A 22,421-nucleotide genomic window follows, 5' to 3' on the forward strand; every position below is an offset into this window, starting at 1 on the left:
TGGTTTCTAGGCTTCTAAGAGAGATATTCACATACGAGTTTAAACTGCCCAAACCCCTAAATACTAATTAGATTTCATGCTCAGTACTCTGTCTTCTGAATACTGCATTTGTGAACTCTTAACAGTGAGTATCTGAAGACTCAAAGCATGTTGGACCTCTGTCTGGAATTCTGGGGGAAAGAATTGATTTCAGAAAGAAATATACATGTATATAAAACCAAAAGCACGTAGGAAACATTTCAAGAGACTGTTGCTCTTATCTGACAATGAGAATCCACTACCTCTTTAGAAACCCAACAGACAGCCTAAATAAATTAAATAAACTTAATTTCAAATAGCTGGGAGGAAAAAAAAAAAAAAGGCTCATGACTGCTACAATCCTTAACAGAGAAGCACAAGGTGAATAAACTCAACACAGGTTGGGATATTGAAGAAAAGGTAGACTTTCTACAAATGCATGAAGTGTACATGGAGGCTGGCAAAATGCATTAGGATTCTAGAGAGTCTCAGCCACAGACTGTGCCCAAACCACCACAAAAACTCATTCCCATAACAAATGCAAAGGAGTGATGTGCGGAAGCCATACGCAGTGTAGAAAACGAGGAAAAACCTCTTTTTCCCAGGTACACTGCAGCTTTCCCCTGAAAGTCAGAATGAATCAGCCAAGGAGAAAGAGAACGCTAGAGGCACAGAAAGCAGAGGGTGATGGGAAGGACAACAAAGAGAATTCCCAGCACCCCAAAAGCTGAACACTGGTCTCTAAATTGAAGAAAGATCTCTTCACATTCTGGAAAGCTGCAAGTTTGTCTGTAAAACATAACGAGATCTCTGGACTCTCTCAAGTGTTCTTAATCCAAGCTCTTCTAAAGGAAAAATTCTGATACAGTCCTCAACATTTTGAAATTAGAAGTAAATTAAATTAATTGAACCTGCAATCATGCCCAGACCCAGGTCATCAAATCATTAAACTCAGCCAGTCCCCTTCTCCCATTAGTATCTTAACAGGAGAAGTGACATGCCCTTTTTTAGAATTGGACATTGTTTACCTCAGTGTCTACTGTTTTTGTTTCTTATGCAAAATGGCTGGAATTTAATCAAAAATTTCAAGACATAGGATGAAGCAAGGAAATGCACCTTGTGGTCAAGAGAGCAAACACTGGAGATGACCTAGATGGAATTAACAGGCGGAGATATTAAAATAATTCTGATGGAGCTTCCACTTCTAGCCATGAGGAAGTGACTTTTACCTCACTAGCTTTCCCATCCTAACAATAGTAAAACTGGATAAAATACAGTAGACAGCTGGTCTTCGGTCAATAGAAAACAGGTCACACGATACTTTGAACCTAAAAGAAGGGGAACTCCTGAGCAAAGCTCCTTGATGACAAGCTTGGGGAAAGTTTCCCTATTTGGGCAAAAAATTGATGCAGCTCTAGTTCAGAAGGGCTTCCTATTGAAATTAAGAAGACACTGGAATTGAAGCTGCTGAAATGGGTCCAATCTATGGCATGGAATATTGGGGAAGAGGAAGCTATGTAGAGAAGGGGCCCAGAATTCACTATGGGTGTCCTTTATGATTCTGTGGTTGAGAGATGGGCTATATGTGTTCATGAAGAGACCAACCAAGACTTACTGGAGACCAGCTGCTATGAGGTTGAGAGTAAAACAGAGATACTGGAGGTTGAACACTACTGGCGGAAAGGTAATCCTGGGAGGTTCTGAAGTACTGACTGTGCCAGAGTAGAGACCTCATTAATCATTTCTTAACAGCCCTAACTGCCAGCTAAAATAATAGAAAGGCCACTCCTTATGAGTAAAGATCACACTTTAACATAAGACCTGCACTTAAAGAAGACTAAAATCAAGCCTTAACAGGAACCCCAGGGGAGAGAGAATTTGAAGGTTGTGTCTCATCAGATTTGAGGGACTTGGGGAACACTATGAGCATGTCACAGATCTGCATCAGAAAATCAAAAACAAGCCCACATATTTAAGGTAATCAACCTTTCAAGGCACTGCCTGCTGAAACAAAAATACATACTTTGCAGTCATGTTTCTATATGCCGACAATAAACATTCCAAAAAGGAAATGAAGAAATTAAATTAATGTATCATAACATCCTGAAGAATAAAATATCTAGGAATAAACTTAACCAAGTAGGCGAAATACTTGCATGCTGAAAATTATAAAACATTGAAGAAAGAAATTAAGATATAAAAAACTGAAAGACATCCCATTTTCATAAATTGGATAACTGAATCTGGTTAAAATTTCAATACTTCCCATGGTGATCAGCAGATTCAATCCAAACAACATCAAAATCCCAATGATCTTTTCTTTTCTTCTTCTTCTTTTTTTTTGCAGAAATGGCAAAGCTAAGCCTCAAATTCATATGGAATCAAAAAGAGGCTTGAATAGCCAGGTCAATATTGAAAAATAACAAAACTGGCTAGCTCATACTTTCTGATTTTAAAACTCACTAGAAAGCTGCATTAATAATAATAATAATAATAAAAAACAGTTTGGTTTTGGCATAAGGATGAAAATGGAGACCAAAGGAATAGAATTGACAGCTCATAAGTATGCCTATATATCTATTACCAATTGATTTTTCAACAAGAGTGACAAGACAATCCAATCAGGAAGAAATGTTCTCTTCAACAGATGGTCCTGGGACAATTGAATATCCATATATGAAAGAATGAAGTTGGATCTCAATCTCAAAAGAAATATACAAATACTTCTAAATGGATCATTCCCACAATAGAACAACTAAAATCATGAAATCAATAGAAGATAACATAGAGGTAAATTTTCATGACTTTAGATTTCATTTTTCACATATGACACAAAAACATGTATAAGAGAAAAAAATACAAAGACTATCAAAATTTAAAAATTTGTGCTTTAAAGGGCATTATCAAAAGACAAAAAGGCAATCTACAGAGTGAAGAACCAACAGAACCCACAAAAAATATTTGATATCACTTATTTGATAAGGGTGGATTATCAAGAATATATAAAGAAATCTTACAAGTCAATAACAGAAAGACAAACAACCTAATTAAAAATCAGCAGAAAACTTTCATTGATATTTCTCCAAAGAAGATATTCGAAAGCCCAGGAAAGAAAAGATGCTCAACATCATTAGTTATCAGGAAAATGCAAATCAAAACCACAATGAGGTACCGACTTCATACCCACAAGGATGGCTATAATATAAGAAAAAATGGAAAATAACAAGTGTTGACAAGAATGTAGCAAAATTGGGAACCTTGCATTTTGCTGGAGGGAATTCAAAGAAGCTCAGCTGCTGTGGAAAAAGAGTTCAAAGGTTCCTCAAAAAGTTAAATATAGAATTACCATATAATCGCACAGTTCTACTCCTAGGTACTTAAAGAAAAGAATTAAAAACAGATCCTTAAACAAATTCGTGCGTGTAGCAGCACTATTCACAACAGTCGAAAGGCGGAAATGGTCCAAAGGTCGATCAATGGATCATTGCATAAATAAATGGTGTTATATGCATACAGTGGAATATTCTTCAACCATAAAAGGAATGAAGTATCAATACACGCTACAGCATGGAGGTGGCCCTAAATCATTACGCCAGCTGAAATAAGCCAAATGATAAAGGACAAATAGTGTATGATTTCATTTGTATGAACTATTCAGAACAGATAAAGTCATAGAGACAGAGCACAGATTGCTGGGAGAGGGAAGGATGGAGAGAAACTGCTTAATGAGTGAGAGCCTTTACTTTGGAGTGATGGAGACATGTTGGAACCAGACAGAAGTAGAACACCACTGTGAATATACTAAATGCCTCTGGATCGCTCACTTTAAAGGGTCAATTTTATGTTATGTGAATTTCACCTCAATATTTAGTAAGCTAAATAAAGCAAAAGTGAATAGAACTAAATGGAAATATAAAGAAATTCTATATTGGGAATATAAATAAATGCACAATTTCTACTTCATAGAACACTTAGATAAATAATCATTAAGGACAGAGAATGTGGACTAAATAACAACAACAAATCATTATCAATCAACTTGACTGAACTGCCATTTAGAGAACACTGCACTCCCATACTGAAGAATACACATTAATTTCAAAGGAAAATGCCATGTTAATTAAGATAAACCATACGCCAAGCCATGGAACAAGTTCAATGAATATTATATAATTGAAATAAGCAGAACATGTTTTCTGACCCTTTGTGCTGAATACAATAGTATTCGATTAAAAATCAGTAACAATAAGATCATGAAGAAAATCTCCAAATCTTGGAAAATTAAATGATATGATTTCAAATAATTTATGGGTGAAACATACATCACAAGAGAAATTAGAGACTATTTCAAACTAAATGATAATGAAAACAAACGATTAAAATGTATGAAATACAGGTAAGCATTCATTGTAATGACTTTTATAGCTTTAAATGCCAATATTAGAAAAGGAAGAAAAGTGTAAAATTAGTCATCTAATATTCCAGTGTGTAAAGGTAACAAAAAGAAAAATAGAGTATGCCCAAAATGAGAAGAAAAATGAATAAAAATAAAAGCAAAAGTGAATTGAGTAGAAAATGGATAAGCAATATGGGAATCAGCAAATTTGAAGTAGTTTCTCTGAAAAAATTAATAATATTGATCAAAACCCAAGAAAAATAATCAAAAAACACAAGACAAAATTTAAATTATCAATATTAGAAATGCACAAAGGAAACATGACTACAGATCCTACAAACACTAACATGACAATAAGAAGATATTATAAACAACTTTATGGCAATAATTTTGAGATTAATGATATTAATGAATTTCTTCAAAACAAGTGATACAGGGAGAAATTAAAAACCTGAAAAGCCCTATAGCTATTAAAGTAATTAAATCATAATCAGAAGCATTTCCATATAGAAATCTCCAGGCCTAGATGATTTCACTATGAATTTTATTAAACATTTAAAGAATAATATCAATTCTGCACAAGTTCTTTCAGGACATAGATAAAGAAGGAACAATTCCCAATTAGTCTTCTGGGCAAGCATAATTCTAATACTGAAAATAAATTCTAAAAAATAATTACTGCTCAATATTTCATATAATAGAGATGCAACATTTCTTAACTAAATATTAGCTGACTAAATCTTGGAGTATTTAGTGAGGATGATATGTTACAGCCAAACAGGGATTATGTCAAGAGAGCAAAGATGATTTAACATAAACAATTAAGCAATGAGATTCATTATACTTACAGAATAAAGGTAAAAAATCATGGAAAGAAAGCATTTGACAAAATCTAATACCCATTCATAATTAAAAAAAAAACTCAGCAAACTAGGAATCTAGAGAGAAATGGAAAATTTCCTCAATATTGATATAGTGCATGTATGAAAAATAGACATAAACATCACATTTAATTGCACCAAATTATTGGACACTTTTAAGCTGAAAAATGAGGGAAATTATTCATTATCATAACTTCTATTAAAGGTGGTAGTTTAATTTCTATGCATTAAAGCAACAGAAGGAAATGAAAGGTAAAAATATGATAAAATTAAAACTATAATTTTCAATGATGACATTATTTTATATGTAGAAAACATGAAATCCACAGAAAATATACTAGGATATGAATAAGCAAATTTACCAATGTTATAGAATTCAAGGTTATGGTATCACAAAAAGGTATTTAGTTTTTGCCCCTGGTTCTTGACACAAAGCTCATACAACTTTTGGAGTTTCCTGGGTGATAGAAGTGTCTTCTATTTTGAATATGATTACTCTTGACAGGCCCCTAGATAGTTTCAGGATGGGGCTGGTCACCAGAGAAAGCAAGCCTTGAATAAAAGCCTGGACTTTCAGTTCCACTCCTCCAACCTTCAGAAAGGAGAGAGGAGCTGGGGATTGAGTCAATAATCAAGCATGCCTCCATGATGAAACCTCCATGAAAAAACTCTAAATGGCTGAGTTTGGAGAGCTTGAGTTGGTGAAGATGTCCACATGCTGGGACGGTGGCAGAGCCTACCTAACTCAGTGCGGACAGAAGTTCTTATGCCTGGAATACTTTTGGACTTCATTCTATGCACCTCTTCATCTGGCTGCTCATTAGTATCCTTTAAAATAAACTGGTAATAATAAAGTACTTTCCGGAAATTTGTGAGCTGTTCTAGCAAATTATTAAATCTGAAAAAAAGGAGAAAGTTTTGGGGAATTCCGTGACATTGTACCTTGACAAAGTTGAACAGAAGAGTGGGTAACTTAGGGACCCAATACCTGTGACTGGTGTCTGAAGTGAGGGCTTTCTTGTTGGACTAAGCCTTAAACACATGGAGTCTGATGCTAACTCTGGGTACTTAATGTCAGAATTGAATTGGATTGGAGGACAACCAGTTGCTGTCCAGAGAGTTGGAGAATTGGTTGGTATGAGAAAAAAAAAAACAACCTACATATTTGGTGTCAAAAGTTTTATGCGTAAGAACAGCTTAAAGGTCATTGCACAGAAAAATTAGTTATATTTCAATTTATCATCAACAAACAATGTAAAACATTATATTTAGGCTACTATTTACAAAATTATAAAAAAAAATCAAAACTCTACAGAAAATACTAATGAAAGATGTGCAAGATCTCTAAATTGAAAACTACCAAACACTGGTGAGGGAAATTAAAGATTTAAATAAATAGGGGGATATGTCATGTTTATGGACTGGAAGACAATATTCTTAAGATGTCAATTCTCATTAAATTTCTGTAGATATAACCCAATTGCAATGAAAGCCCCACAAGGCTTTTGTTGTTGTTGAAGATATTGACAAACTGATTATAAAATTTACATGAAAATATTATCTAAATAGGCAAAAATATCTTGGGAAAAAATGGAAGTATTTATACCATCTGATTTTAAGATTAATGTAAGTTCCTGGTAATACAGTGTGGCATTGGTCTAAGATCACGAAACAGAGTTTATAATTATTCATAAATAGTCAGTCAATTGACTTTCGACCAACACCAAGTCAGTTAAAAAGGAAAAGAAAAACTTAACAAAAAAACGAGTGTTGAAACAACTTGAATTTCATTTGTGAAGAATAAAATGTGGTTCCTACTTCACTCTAAACACAAAAGTGTATTCAAAATGAATCATAGATTGAAACATGTTAAACATTAATGCTAAAACAATAGAGTATAAAAGAAAAATCCCAAATGGATGCCATCATGGCATTGGAATAAGAAAGATTTCTTAAACAGAAAATAAGCCTCAAAAGAACAAAGCACAAAAGAAAAAAAGATAAGTAGAATTTTATTGAAATTAAAATATCTTCTCATCAAAACATTAAAAATATGAACCTTGTATACAGAATATATAAAGAACTCCTACAAATCAACAACAAAAAAGACAACCCAATGTAAACAAAAAAGCACAAGAGATTTGAATAGTTACTCCACAAATGAAGACATACAAATGGCCAACAAACACATGGATAGGAAATTCATCATCAGGGAATGAAATTACAACCACAATAAGATACCTTTTCATACCCAGTAGGATGGATAAAATAAAAAAAGATGGGCAATACCAAATGGTGACAAACACATGGAGCAGCTGGACCTCTAGAACCTTGTTGCTAGGAATATAAAATGCTTCAACCATTTGGAGAACTATTTAGCAGTTTTTTTTTTTTTTTAAGTTAAACATACTACGTAACTCTGTGTCCTAGTTTGAATTTCCTCCCAATATACTAAAGCATACGCACACATTCCCCAACATATTTCTACTAAAGAATCTTCCTTAGCGGCCTTATTCATAATGGCCCCAAACTGGACAAAACCCAATGCTTATCAACGGTATCAATAGTATATAAACCAGTTGTGATACGTTCATTCCATAGACTACTGGTCAGTGATGAGAAGGAACAGAGCAACAACATGACATGATTACAACAACATGAGTAAATAAGAAACCATTGTGTGGAGCCAAGGAATCCAAACACGGCAGAGCACAGACAACAGCACCCGATGTATATAAAGCCCTGAAACAGGCAGAACTGCTATGTGGTGATCAAAATAAAAATTCTCTCAAGGGTGTGGCTGTGAAGATGGTTGACCAGAGGGCAACATAAACTATCTGATTTGATGAAAATATTTGAAATGCTTTGAGTGGTAGTTGCATGCATGTGTAAAATTTAAAAAAAACAAAAAGGAAATGAACACTTAAGTTCTGTGCATTTGATCGTATATAAATCAGACCTCATTACAATATTACTTTATCAAAAAAGGTAAAGAAAGTCACAATCACAATGAAAATGGTCATCTGTCATCTCTTACCTTACTTTGATTCTTCTGGCAAAATGTTCCCTTAAGGTGGGGAGGCAGAGGGTGAATACAGGGCTTTTTTTAAACAAAAATCCTATCAGTTAATGTTTCAAATGATTGTTGTGGGCCCGTACAATAGTGATAGTAAACGGATGACTATGTTGAACATTCACTAAGACTATGACCACTTTATACAGAAGAGGTAGAAACGTAAACAACTTGGTAACATCATGTATCTCGTAAACCATGAGTCCAGGAATTGAACCTTGGTCTGACTCCAGGGTCTCTGCCTTTAACCACTGCTCTGGTCTGCCTTCCCTACACTCCTTGCTGGGAAAATCGGCTTGAAATCCAACAGAAAAAATGGACAAATGCAAACCACAGGGATATAAGATAAAATACCTAAACATTTCCTCTAATGAATCATTCAAACTAAGTTGAAATGAGAAAAATGCAAATTCAGGAATAATGAGATCCGAGGCAACACTCACACAAATGGCGGTGATTGGAAAGGTGCAGGATGCCAGCTGTTGGTGAAGATGTGGTGAGTCAAGAACTCTGGATCATTGATCATGTCAGTGTCCTCAGCCATTCTGGAAACTGTTCAGCAGGTACTTCACGTAAGTAACTAGGCATTTGGCTTATGATTAATCATGCCCATTCTTGAGTGCATAGCTCAGGGAAGTTCTGTAAGGGGGTTTGTACATGGTAGTTGATTGCCATGGGGTGTTTGTAAGTGTGTGTTCCTGTAAGCAGAAAGCTGAGGGATGCTCAGTAGGAGGATAGATTAGTAATACATTATGGATCCAATGAAATTTATTATAGAAGCAATGGACTAAGTATAATATACTACAATATAAATACATTCTAAAATACACTTTAAAAAATAAAGTAAGAAAATGAGATTAAAGTACAACAACATGAATGAAAAGTCAAAGTTATACATGGCAAACAACACTATCCTGTATATATATTTATGAACATATTCATGTATTTTTAGAGTGGAAATCTATTGATGTGGAAGAGGAATACAAATAGTGATTAAGAACAGAAGAAAAACATTTAAAATTGTAATCAGAGCCTTTTTAAAATCAATGATAAATGTTAGGTAACAAAAACAGGATAAACTAAGTTCAAGCTCCAGAAATTTAAAAAAAAATCACTTTGAGGTTTAAGAAAAGTTATTTATCCCACTCCAACGAAAAATTTTTGGATCCAGTTCTGAACAATTACATGTAGGACAGCTCCAGAGAGTGAATCACATACCTCAAAATAGTGAGTTCCAAAGTGTGTGTTTGTGTGTGAGTGTGTGTATGAGTGTGTGTGTGAGTGCGCTCACACGTGTGTGTGCTACAGACATGCATTTCTAGAGGAAGTCATCCTATGAGGCAAAGTGGAGAGGAACCTGGATATCTTTGTTGTCCAATCAGAACCGCAGTCCCATCCAATCCCTGGGTGCCATTAGTATCAGGGTATCCACATCTCCATAGAGACAAAGATTTGATTTAGATCACCCTTTGCTGTAGGACATCCAGTGTTGTTCTTTGGAAACACCTACGTAGAAAAGGGGGTTAAGTGGGGGCCATACACGCCTCCTTACTGAAACTGTTGACGTGTAAAGCTCAGTCTGCAAGCAACAGTGTTCTCACTGACCTAGGACAGACGATGCTAGGAGAAGGAGCTCTTTCTGCCCTCTGGCCCTCTTCCCTTGCTGGCTTCCCAGGCAGATGACTTAACTGCAAAGAGCATTGCCTCAGCTTTCTGTGACAAAGTAAGCAAAACCGTCTCATGCTGAGCGCCCAGCATAACTTCCCTCAGGTGAGACATCACACCTCTCTCCGAGCACTGACTGGCCTCAGAGTTGGTTTTATTTCAGATTCCTAGTATGATTTGTGCTTTCTAATTGGTGACAGCTCACATATGAGACCACTATCAATTTAAGGACAAACAACAGTCTGTCAAATCAATGAAGGAAGGAAGGAACAAACAGAAGAATGGACGAATGAAAGAACACAATCCTTCATGCCTGATTTCATCATGCACATCAGACACAATAGATCGTCTCCACTTACAGGACGTCTAAAAACGGCAGAGGCCAGAAAGCACAGGACAAAAGCAGCATCGGCAGGTGCGGGCCATCTACAGCACGGGGTGGCTGAGAACACAGTCCCTTAGTCAAGTCTTGAAAGAGGAAAGTACTAAACCACTGCCTAAAAACTGCAAATGGAGGCAATAATAGCTTCTCATCAAGAGAGGCACTAAATGGTTTGAAGTGGCAGTAGAGAGATCGTCTCTCATATGTTATCACGGGAGTTCATATTGATTCATTCTCTGTAGTTGAATTATCTTTGAAAAATTTATGGTGCATTTTTATGGCAATAGCCAATCATGCATATCATTAGTGTGCATAGCAAGGAGTTTAAGACAAGAGGAGACTGATGGCTTTTCAATTATTGATGTAAATAAATTGCCAAGTGTAGCTAGTTTAAGAAATGCAATAAAGAGCAAAAGTCAAATCTCTGGCTCTGTGCACACACACACACACAACCACACTAAACAAACTCATATTTCATCTTAGCAGTAAGAGAAGAAGGCAACTAACTTACTTAAAATTTCAGACACCCCTGGAAATTTACATCATGAAGTGAAATTTTCAAAAAAACCATTTTCATTGGTATTTAAAGGAGGGCTACTCAGAATTTCAAATTTACAGGGTGTTTCAGAGATTATCACATCCAACTCTGCCCTGCCAGTGCTTCAAGGTGAGTGTCACTGTCTCTGATCAGGTACTGACTCTAACTATAGATTGGTGGTGTGTACTGCCCACAGAAGGAAAGTCACTTTATGTGGCAAGCAAGCTTACCAATTTCAGAAACTGATTATTTGTCCACATATAATGTGGTTTCACCATTGATTTTTCTGGGTTTCCCTGAGCACGTTATTCTCTCTGAACATAATACTTTTCATCTCTAAAATGGAAATAATAGGAATATTAGTTTATGAGATTGTGTTAGAAACTTAAATGATAGCACATACTGCAAAGTTATCAGCAAACTGTTTCGGTTTATGTTATAGTTGTGCTTATGCTAGTAAAATCCATCTCTACTTCAGGGCCATGGGCACAACCTGGGCCCAACATTATCTATCACCCTAAAGCACCACAATGAATTACTACTTTCCACACTCAGTATAGTCCTCTGTACTACTTAGCAACTCTCTAACTTTCTTTTAATCAATTTTGTTTTCCATTGTCTCAGTACAATTCCAAAATTTAAGTCTTCAAGCTGCTATCCCATCCCATCCATTTTACATCCAGTAGGCATTGTAAGTTCCTAAAGAAATTTATGGGAGCAGATATTACCTATACCAATTTCTTGTGTACCCATTAACAACAAATATATTTATAGCCTTTACATCTTTGCCCTTTTCCTTCCAGTCTCAGAGGGCACCTATTCAGGATCAACCAATAATCTTATGTATGCTCTTTATGCCGCTCTTCCCTAGATCCAAAACCATCTTGAACTGATATATTTATTCTGAGTTCTGTGCTTTCCTATCACACTCAATGAGTAAATATCATTTGGGAATCTCCACTTGGATGATGCATTGAAAACCCTTATTTAGCATATTTCTCATGGAATACTAACTTCCATCTCCAGCCTCTGTTCACACTGGTGAACCGACTTGGTCACTCAAGGCATATACCTTTATGTCATCCCTGAGATCTCCTTTTCCATATAACTGGCATCCAATTGCAAAGTTACATTAGTTTTACTTTTTAAATGACTTCTCGAATCCATTTACTTATCTCCAACCTAATAGGTAACTATTCTAATTCAATCCTAATCCATCATGAGAATGACTGCAATAAACTCATGGCTGGTCTTCTTGACTCTTGTCTCACTAATGCAAAATCTAATCTCCATGTCACCCTAAGAGTCATATTTCTAAAGCACTTATCCAACAGCATTCCAAGGGTAAGCCTTTTATGATCTGACCCTACTTACCTCTTAAGCTACATTTCTCTGCATTATCCTCTCACACACTCTGCTGCTGTCAGACTAAGCTTCACTCAGGTGCACTCTGCTGCCTTTAGTGGTTTTGCACCATTTGTCTTCCTTTCTCTTCGGCTGGCTCCTATTACTCGTCCTCAATACATCAGCCTCCTGGACTCTGTCTAACATTCCAGACTGTGTTGTGTCCCCCTCTTCTGTGCTTTCCTATCACCCTCAACTACAGTTTTTTCTTTCTTGGTTTCTTTCCCATGGAAGTGTGAGTTTTCCAAGGGTAGGAGTAACTGAAGATGAAATTACACATTTTTTTTTTTTTTTTTTTAGAAAGGGTGAGTCTAAACATCTATCATTATAAACTATAGGTATATTTATATGTGTTGGACCATCAGTCTGGATATAATCACCTAGCACATCATAGAATGGAAAGATAGCTCTGGAGAGGACACTGAAGAACATTACCAAGGTCACTTTATATTTCACCAAGGCCATGGAAATGCAGGAAGAAGCAATTTTCAGGTGTACATGAGATTTCAGGGCAACAAGAAAACCAGAGAGAAAAATGGCAGAGGGATCTTAATGTGCTGAAGTGAGCTTTCATTTGTAGAGCAACAGCTAATCCATAAAGAGAATTATCTGCCTGCAGTTGGTAAGGATGACAAAATATGAAAAGCCAAATCAAGGACATTGAAGTTTAGTGTGGTATTTAAACTGTGCAAATACAGAAGCATCTTATTAGGATGAATTTGTCAGGGGAAGGAAGTGAACGTAAGAAACAAGACAAAACAAAATTGCCTATCAAGACAAAGAAAGTAACATGCAATTAATAAGACTCACAAAACATACAAAGGATGAATTTGGCCCTTTAACAAATTCTTTATAGCAGATCAAATTGGACTGAGAAAATCACAGTGTATAAAGCATGACTGTTAACGGACCCTTTGTTCTGAGCTCCACCTCCCACCCAAGCCATGAGATTCCTTGATTCATTAATACCAATGGGTTTATTTTTATACAGGTTAAATCACCTGTTGTTAGAATGTGGTTCTGGGTCATTACACAGTGAATTTTAATAAATTAAACCTTCTGTCCTTTTCAAAAACAACACATGGGTCAACAACTATGATTAAGTTGTCTATATTAATAAGTGGTTATTTCTAGGATAATTACAGTTTCTTCTAAGTGATTTGTATAAACAGGAAATGCCTTTAAATAGTTTCAAGTTATTTATATCCTCACCTTTGATATGTCCTGTGTGATCAAATATCTGTGTATGGATGCCCAGGGGTTCTAAGTTTAATATTTAACTAAATAAATATTTTTATTTATTCCAATAAGGGAGTCACTTTTTTCCAATAAGGGAGAAGTACAGTATAGTGGTGAGAAGCATAAGGGAACAGATTGCCTGGGTTGGAATCCTAGCTCTGGATCTAGGTCTTTGACCTTGAGCATATTGTTACCCTTTCTGTGACTCAGTTGCTCATTTGTAACCTGGAAATAATAATAGTACTTACCCATTAGAGTTATTCTAAATATGAAATAAGTTTATATATATACACACACATACACATACATATATAAAGTGCTACACAGGAAAAAATATTATGTAAGCTCTTAGAACTGAGTCTGGTATAGGATAGGCACTTAATAATGTAACTATTATAATTTCAATCATTCTACTTCCCATTTTACACTGAGCAGCATTGCTTGCTTGTTGACTTGTCATGGTTATTTCCTCAATAATAAGAAGGTGATTAGGTAATAAGGGGGAAGGTAAAACAGAAAATACGAAACTAAAAGAACAAAGGAAGAAACTACAACATAATATATAATATACTCCGTATAACACCTTACTATATAATACTAGCACTTAATGTCATTTTCTTCAAACTCGGGTAAAACATAGCCTTTGACCTTGGGTATTTCTATTTCAAATTCCGAACTGCTGAAAGAGACGATCTTTTTACCTGACAGCTTGGCAGGCATGCAAAAAATTTTTTTAAACACTGAGGAAAATAGGGAAAGCCCATTTCCAAGCTCCGAGAAAAGTGTCCACTTGCAATGAGGCAGGAAGATCTTGACTGAAGCCTGAGTCATATCCTTTGGGCCGCTGTGAAATAGCACGTTTTCTACAATTCCACTGTCTCGACGCTAATGATAAGGCTGGGCGTGATTCGCCTCGTCTCCTTGGCGGAGTTGCTACGTTGATGCGTGCCCACTTGTTTTCAGATGTATTTGAGTGCCTGTAAGTTACCAGAAAGCTGCTAGATGCTGGGAATACAAAGATGAACAACATGTGAGTGCCTTTGACCTCAATTTTTTTTCCCAATTACTAGGGGAAAGGTCACAGAGCTAGTTACAGAGCTAGGATGTGTGAAAATATAATTCCAACAGCAGTACCATGGGAGAGGATTGCTGGGGGAAAATGGCTTGTACAAAATGCTTTTAAAGCACATGAAGTGAATGATGAAATTAATTGTGGGAGGGAGAACACTCAGAGCAGAGGAGCATGTTTGTACAAGACTTCACCAATTGAATGATATTTTAAAGTGGTCTTTGAAATAAGAGTCATTTTCCCAGACTGGGGAGAATGATTAAAATACATCACTCAGCAGCTTCAAAAACCATTAGGCCATCTGTGGACATTCAGAGAGTGAGGTCTGCAGTCCAGTGAAGTCCAGACTAAAGGGATCCATGGGTCTGGCTATAAATGTTAGGTGTTCATGAGACAGAGAGTGTACTTTGCCCTGTAATCGCCCAGGAGGTAAATATGATTAAGAATCAGAATCATATGCTATATTTTCATTTTAGAAAAACTGCCTGAGAGGAAGTGAGGAGATCAATGGGCAAACTCTAAGAGAAGAGAACTTAAATCAGAGTGGAGTCAGCAGGAACGGGAAAAAGGAGAATGGATTGGAGAGATCCATACGTTGTAAAAATTAAGAGGACTTGGTGGCCAATGAGACGGGAAGATGTCATATAAGGAAGGGACGAGGATGATTCCATGATTTCCAGAGGAATGTTGGAATTACATCTTCAGGTATCAAAACAGCAGGTTGGTAAGAAAAGATGGTGATGCTGGTTTTGACTGCAGTGCATGTGATGGGTCTACAGGACATCTGAGAGCAGATGTTCATGGGCTGTGGAAATAAGACTCTGAAACACAGGGAGGATTTTGGCTTCATGATAGAGATTCAGAACATAGGTGTTTAAGTGTAGCATGCATTAAGCCAGATGAAAATAGAAAAGGAAGGGAAAAGAATGAGAGTTTATGAAAGGTCAAATTGAAGGTGAAGAATGAGCTCCAAACAGAAAATGATTGAAATGTTGTGGCCGGAGAGAGGGGAGAGACTGGTGACTCATAAGCTAAGAGAGGCATTTTAAGATGGACAGGGCCTTGTTGGGGCTCTCACACTTTCTGGAGAAGTCAGGCTAGAAAGTTTGAAAAGAAGCTAACAGACATTTCCAATATCCGTTTCACTGGATGAATGGGTGGTGAGGTTGAGGTATAAATTGGAGCTTAAAAAATATATTCATGACTGGGACATTATGCTGTACACCAGAAGTTGACACATTGTAACTGACTATACTTCAATTAAAAAAAAATAGATGAGGGGTTTAAATTCAAGATCTGGGTAATGCAAAGAAAAAGAGGGTTATTTCATTGAGAACAAAAAGATAGACTCAAATATGGGGAAGTGTGCTATAAATGATAAACATATTACAAAAATACAATGGGCTGTGAAATAGAGCATTCATAAGACGAAGGCAGCCTTACTGATGTGGACTCACTCTCTGCTGATAGGAACTGGCAAAAGATTCCAAAAGACCATGTCTTCTGTTTAACTTCATGTGTGTCTTTTACGGCCATGAACAAGGTATGGAAAAATAAATATGGCTCCAATTTTCCATGTTTACCTCCATTTCTAACCCCTCTGTAAAGGCTTCTTGAAGGATACACGCTTCTCAAGAGCCGGATCGTCCCATCCCGGGGTTTATTACCCCAGCATTGTTCTCCACTGGTTACATTTGAGATTTGCAAATATTAACCTCTCTATATAAAAACAGATAAAAAGCAAATTTCTTCTGTATAGCACAGGGAACTATATTCAATATCTTGTAATACCCTTTAATAAAAAAGAATATGAAAATGAATATATGTATGTATGTGTATGACTGGGACATTGTGCTGTACTTCAGAAATTGACACATTGTAACTGACTGTACTTCAATTAAAAAAAAAAGAAATACAACAAAAAAAAAGTTAGGAAATATCAGAGGCACATGATAAAAAGGGGTGAATAATTTAAATCAGAAAAGGATTTGGAGAAGAGATATTTGAGTTGGGTCATGAAAAATGGTCAGTTCCTCACTCAGCAAAATTCTCATTGAATACATAATTGAATAATCAAGACTTGAAAACTTTCTAATATGCGTCTGTTGTTACTAATATCAAACACAAATAAATTGTTTCAGAGATTGGGAAAAAAAAAAACACCCCGCATGGAAGTCTCTATAGCTTCTTTTGTTTCCCTCACAGGCTCATACTTAATGAGGACTGCGTTTCTTGTTTAAATTTTCTTGTTTAAATTCTAAAGTTTGTTTCTTATTGAAAACAAAGGGAACAGAAAACAAGCAGTACTAAGTGCTGACAAGTCCCTAGAGGCATGTGGTTCTCTTGTTCTTTAAAAGCTCTCTGTAGCCTTTGTGGAATTACCAAGGTTCGTTCCAGAGACAAATAAAAAAAAGAAACCACACTTCCGTAGTGACAATTCTATTCACCTTTAAAGAGAAGGAAAAAAAAAAAATCAAGAAAACAAGAATAACTTAAAAGTCTAAATGCTTGGTTTCAGGCTATATTTTACTTTTTGTCTCCCTCCAATCAATCTTGAAAACCTATTTTAACTTTTAAAATATAAGCCTAGACAACATCAAAGGAAGAAACTCTAACCTAAAAACAAAACAGAGCCTAACCATTGAAAAACAGGCCTTAGAAAGATGGGATGGCTGTGCCTGTGGTTTATACTAAGGAAAAAAAAATCAATTTTATTGAAATTACCTGTTTATATTATTTATATAACCTCGTTTGGATCCTATCTGATTTCTTATAAAATGATATTGTTTTCATATGAAGAAAGTACGGGAACCGATTTTATGCAATTTAGAAACAAACATATATTCCTAACTTAAGCTTACGCAGGGATTCTGTCTCTAAACTGACCAGTGCTTTGTCAATAACTCCCTGGGGTTTCCAGAGACTATTTTCACTTCTCAGCCTCGTCCCTTTCAGACAAACTGAGCACCAGTTATGTGGAGTATGTATAAAACTCTCCTCAGCATCAAGTCTGCACGTGGCTCCAGAATTTTGTGAACATCTTGTTATGTCGTCCCTTTCGCTCTCCGGCTCTATGGCCCTTTTGGCTGACACACTGAAAATGTATGTAAAATATATCATGTTGACCCAGAATTCCTCAAGTGCTCATTCTCCCAGAGGAACTTCAGAATTTAACTGTCAAGAAGCAGCAACAACAAAACCAGGGAAAAAAACAAACAAACAAACAAACAACAAACACGTTTATAATGTTCGTTGTTCTTGTTCAAAAAAAAGTGAGATACTCACCTGTTTAGTCATCACCCCCTTTCCTGTTTTTTTTCATACTTTTCTTCCTTTAGGACCCAAACCTTTCAAGGTATGCTTATTTCTAATTCTTATAATGTTTTATCCATGCTTGACAAATGACATGTCACCTTCTACTTGACTACTGGAGTTATGCAGAAAGCTGCTGATTTTTTGCAAGGGAAATTTTTATTTTGAACACTTTCAGATTTACAGAAAAATTGTGAAAATAGTAGAGTTTCCGTATATCCTGAATCATTTCCCCTGTTGTAACATCTTAAATTCATGTAGTACATTTGTTACCAAAAAATAATGAATATTGACGTTATTATTACCTAAAGTTCATAATTTATTCCTCAGCTTTTACCCAATGTCCTTTTTGATTCCCAGAATCTTATCTAGATGCCATATTGCGTTTAATTATCATCTCCTTAAGCTCCTCTTGACTATGACTAGTTCTCAAACTCTCCTTGTTCTGGTGACCCTGACAGTTTAGAGGCATACAGATCAGTAGAGTGCCCTTCCACTGGGAATTCTGTGATGTTTCACTCATGATTAGACTTGGTTTATACAACCTGAGGAGAAAGATCACAGAGGTCAAGTGCCATTCTCTTCCCATTACATCAGGAGCACGTGCTGTCAGTATCTCTTACCAAAGTTCAGTGACGCTAACTTGGCCACCAGGCTGAGATAGTGTTTCTCCAGCTGTTAAGTTACTCTTTGTCCCTCCCTTCCATACTGTACTCTTTGGAAGGAAGTCACTATGCTGAGCCCACCCTTGGAGAGTAGGAGGGTATAGTCTATCTCCTTAAGGGTAGGCTAGCAACATAAATAATTTGGAATTGTTTGGTGTAAGTGATTTGTCTCATCTCCCTATTTCTTTATTAACTCAATTACTTATTTATATCAGAATGGACATGAGGACATTTATTTTATACTTTGGATTATCAACCAATACTATTCTATTTAGGTACTCAAAATTTTGCAGGTTTGGCCATGAGAGCTCTTTGTGTTGGCTTCTATGTTCCTTTAATATACTTCTATTATTGTGTTGTTTTCTGGCACTAGAAGATGGTAGGGATGTAGGTAGCTAGCTGGCCATCTAGCTAGCTAGCTGGGTAGATACAGAAATACAGATCTATATAGAGAGGCATATAGCTAGAATTATCTGTCTATACCTAGCTGTCTGTTATTTTAAGGGTTCTTTGTGTAGTCTGGACACAACGCCTTTATCAGGTATGTGTTGTGGAAATACTTTCTTCCAGTTCATGGTTTGCCTTTCACTCTCTAACCAATTTTGCAAAACATAAGTTTATTTTTTTATTTAAATGAAGTCAAACTTATCAATTTTTAAAATAAATTATGCTTTTGATGTTATCTAAAATCACTGTTTAATCCAAATTTACGTACCTTTCTCCTTTTTTTTTTTTTTTTACAAATTTTATCGTTCTGCACTTTACATTAGATCTATGATCCATTTTAAGTTAATTTTTGAAAAGGTATGAAGTCTGAAAGAAGGTGTTTTTTTTTTGTTTTGTTTTGTTTTTATATGGACATCTAATCATTCCAGCACCATTTGTTGAAAAGACTATCCTTTCTTCATGGAATTTCTTTAGATCCTATTTCAAAGATCAGTCACTATATTTGTTTAGACTTTCTATACTATTCTGTTGATATATGTATTTTTTCCCCAATATCACACTCTCTTGATTATTAATTATTTCTTTAGAGTAAGTCTTGAAATCCTGTAGTGTGAGTCCTGCAACATTACTGTCCCTTTTTAGTGCTGTATTGGCTATTCTGGGTCTTTTACCTTTCCATATTCACTTTAAGTTCAGTTAATTGGTACTTATGAATTAGCTTGATGGAATTTTGATTGTGATTGCATTAAATCTATAGATAAGGTTGGGAAGAACTGACTTCTAACAATATGCAGTCTTCAAATCCATGAACATGGAATATCTCTCCTTTATTGAAACCATGTTTAATGTCTTTCATCAGAGCATTGCAGCATATAATTCTGTATATATTTTGTTAGATTTATACCTAAACATTTCTCTTTTTTTTAACTAGTTGTCAGTTTTTATCATGAATGGATGTTAGAGGATGTTAGATTTTGCCATCTAACCCCCTCACATCTATTGATATGATCATGCGAGTTTTTTTCTTTAGCCTGTTGATCTTGTAGATTACATTGACTTTCAACAAAATCAAAAGTTGTCTTTTTTTAAAATAATATAATGATAAAACTCTAGCCAGGCTAAATAAGAAAAAAAGAAAGAAGACATAAATTACCAATATCAGAAATAAAAGAGGGGACATCAGTACTCATACCATGGACTTTAAAATGATTAGAAAGGATTACTTTGAATAAGTCTATGTCTACAAATTCAATAACCTAGATGAAATAAGCCATTTCTTTGAAAGATGTCAAGTATCAAAACTAAGCAAATATAGATAATCCGAATAAGCATATGCCTATTAAATAAATTGAATCAAATATAAATAACCATCTTCTCCATTATAGCACCAGGCTCAGATAGTTTCACTGGTGAATTCTATAAGCATTTAAAGAAGAAATGATATCAATTGTCCACAGTCTTTTCAAGAATATAGTCACAGAGAGAACATTAAAATTTATCCTATGGGCCAGCAATACTCTAATAGTAAAAGTAGATAAAACACACTACAAGAAAGGAAAACTATAGACCAATATCTCTCATGAACATACAAGCAAATACTCTCAACAAAATATTAACAAGTCATATTAAAAATGTATAGAGAGAACTACACACCATGAGCATGTGGAATTTATTCTAGGTATTCAGGACTGGTTCAACATTTGAAAAGAGTGTGCCATCTAATTTTTTTTTAAATTATATAATCTATGTCACTCTTTTGCTTTGAGGCACTAAAGACTTTTCCTTTATCATTGAAGGCTATTAATTTTACAAGGATATATAGCATAGCCAAAATAGAGCCCTATTTTCAAGACACGTATAGTAAGGACAAACCTTGGCAGTTAGATGTAGGGATAGATCATTAATGGGAAATGGGTCCTTAATGTGCCGTGTTGTTAAGTAAATACGCCCAGAGTAACACCTCACTATTCATTCACTTACAAAAAATAAGGTTTATAATCATAGACAGTCAATACAGGTGGATGTTGAAGACGTATTTTGGGATCAGTGGTGGTCTTTTAAGTTTCTGGGTTGCATTGGATTGATTCTCAGATGCTTATTTAGTTAAAAAAAAAAGATGCCTTTCCTGGTTTAGACATGTTTGGTTCTCACTTTTACAGTACATGGTTGGCTCATCTTGAGTAATTTTGAATAATATGGGATATATCTTTAGATAATATCCTCCATTCAATGATAGGTAAAGACTGAGATGATAAACTGTTGTTTGAAGACATTGGAGGGTTTTATATTTTTAACTTTCTGAGAAGCTCTATGCTCATTATCAGTCAGTAGATGGACAGAGTTAGTACTAAATTGTCCAGATCAATGGACTGTAAGAAGTGGTCATCGGTATTTTGGAGAAGAGCATTTAAGTGTTTGGTATGAGATTTGGAAGAAAACAGGATAGAACGTTATAAATCATTGAAGCATTGTTTCTATGCAAACTGATTTTCTCCAAGTGAAAACAAGTAAGTTGTTTGGATATGCTTAGTCATAGGGGTCTTAAAGAAAGCTGAGCATAAATCTACTAGATATTAGTTACTAGAGTGAAGAATTTGGCTACAGATTGATCCAAAGTATATTGTTTAGTTTAGGCATTATTGAGAAGCAAGGTATAACTATTTATTCATTGCTTTGCATATCTATGACAAATCTATAGGCTTGAAAATTGGGTTTTTTTTTTATTAGCTTAGCGTATTACAAGTAACTGGTACAAAATTACATAGGTATTTTTTTCTAGCATCTTTCTCAGCTTTTTTTCTGGTTACTACTACCTGGAGACTTTCCTTGGCTTTACTTTTAAGATATTGGGCAAGTTTAGATAACAATTTACAAGTATTAAATTGGACTCTTATGGGCTCTGCTCCAATTATTCTGCCTAAGCCTTGGAATTTTTTGCTTGTGGGGATTCTGAGACCATAGATAATTCTTCAGTTATTTTTTGAATTATACAGACTGTAAGTCTACTGACTTCCAGATCAGCTATAATTTGATTGTATGCCGGAGAATTTTCTGGGACTTCTAAAAATAGTTCTTCTGCAGTACATTTTGTCTGGTAGTTCCATTTGCAAAAACTTCTCTACCTATTAAATTTGCAGGTTTTTTATAAAAAAAAAAAAAGAGGAACTGTACTTCTGTAATAGTCCTAAAGTGTAAGTTTCATGTTAAGACATGAAGTGCTTCGGACAGTTAGAATTCTCCCTACTTGAGTGGATTTAGTAATCAAAGGGATATGATCTTCTATCTTAGTAGGGTTAATGGTAGAGTTAATGGTAGTGACAGCCATGTAAAAT

General features: G+C 35.4%; 1 pseudogene; it reads left to right on the plus strand.

Moving 5' to 3' along the window:
- Positions 1-1,560: 1,560 nt before the first annotated feature.
- The window catches only part of LOC102518080, an 81,091-nt pseudogene continuing 60,230 nt past the window's right edge, over positions 1,561-22,421 (plus strand).

The sequence above is a fragment of the Camelus ferus genome, chromosome 15, assembly GCF_009834535.1.
Source record: "Camelus ferus isolate YT-003-E chromosome 15, BCGSAC_Cfer_1.0, whole genome shotgun sequence".
NCBI classification, from domain to species: domain Eukaryota; kingdom Metazoa; phylum Chordata; class Mammalia; order Artiodactyla; family Camelidae; genus Camelus; species Camelus ferus.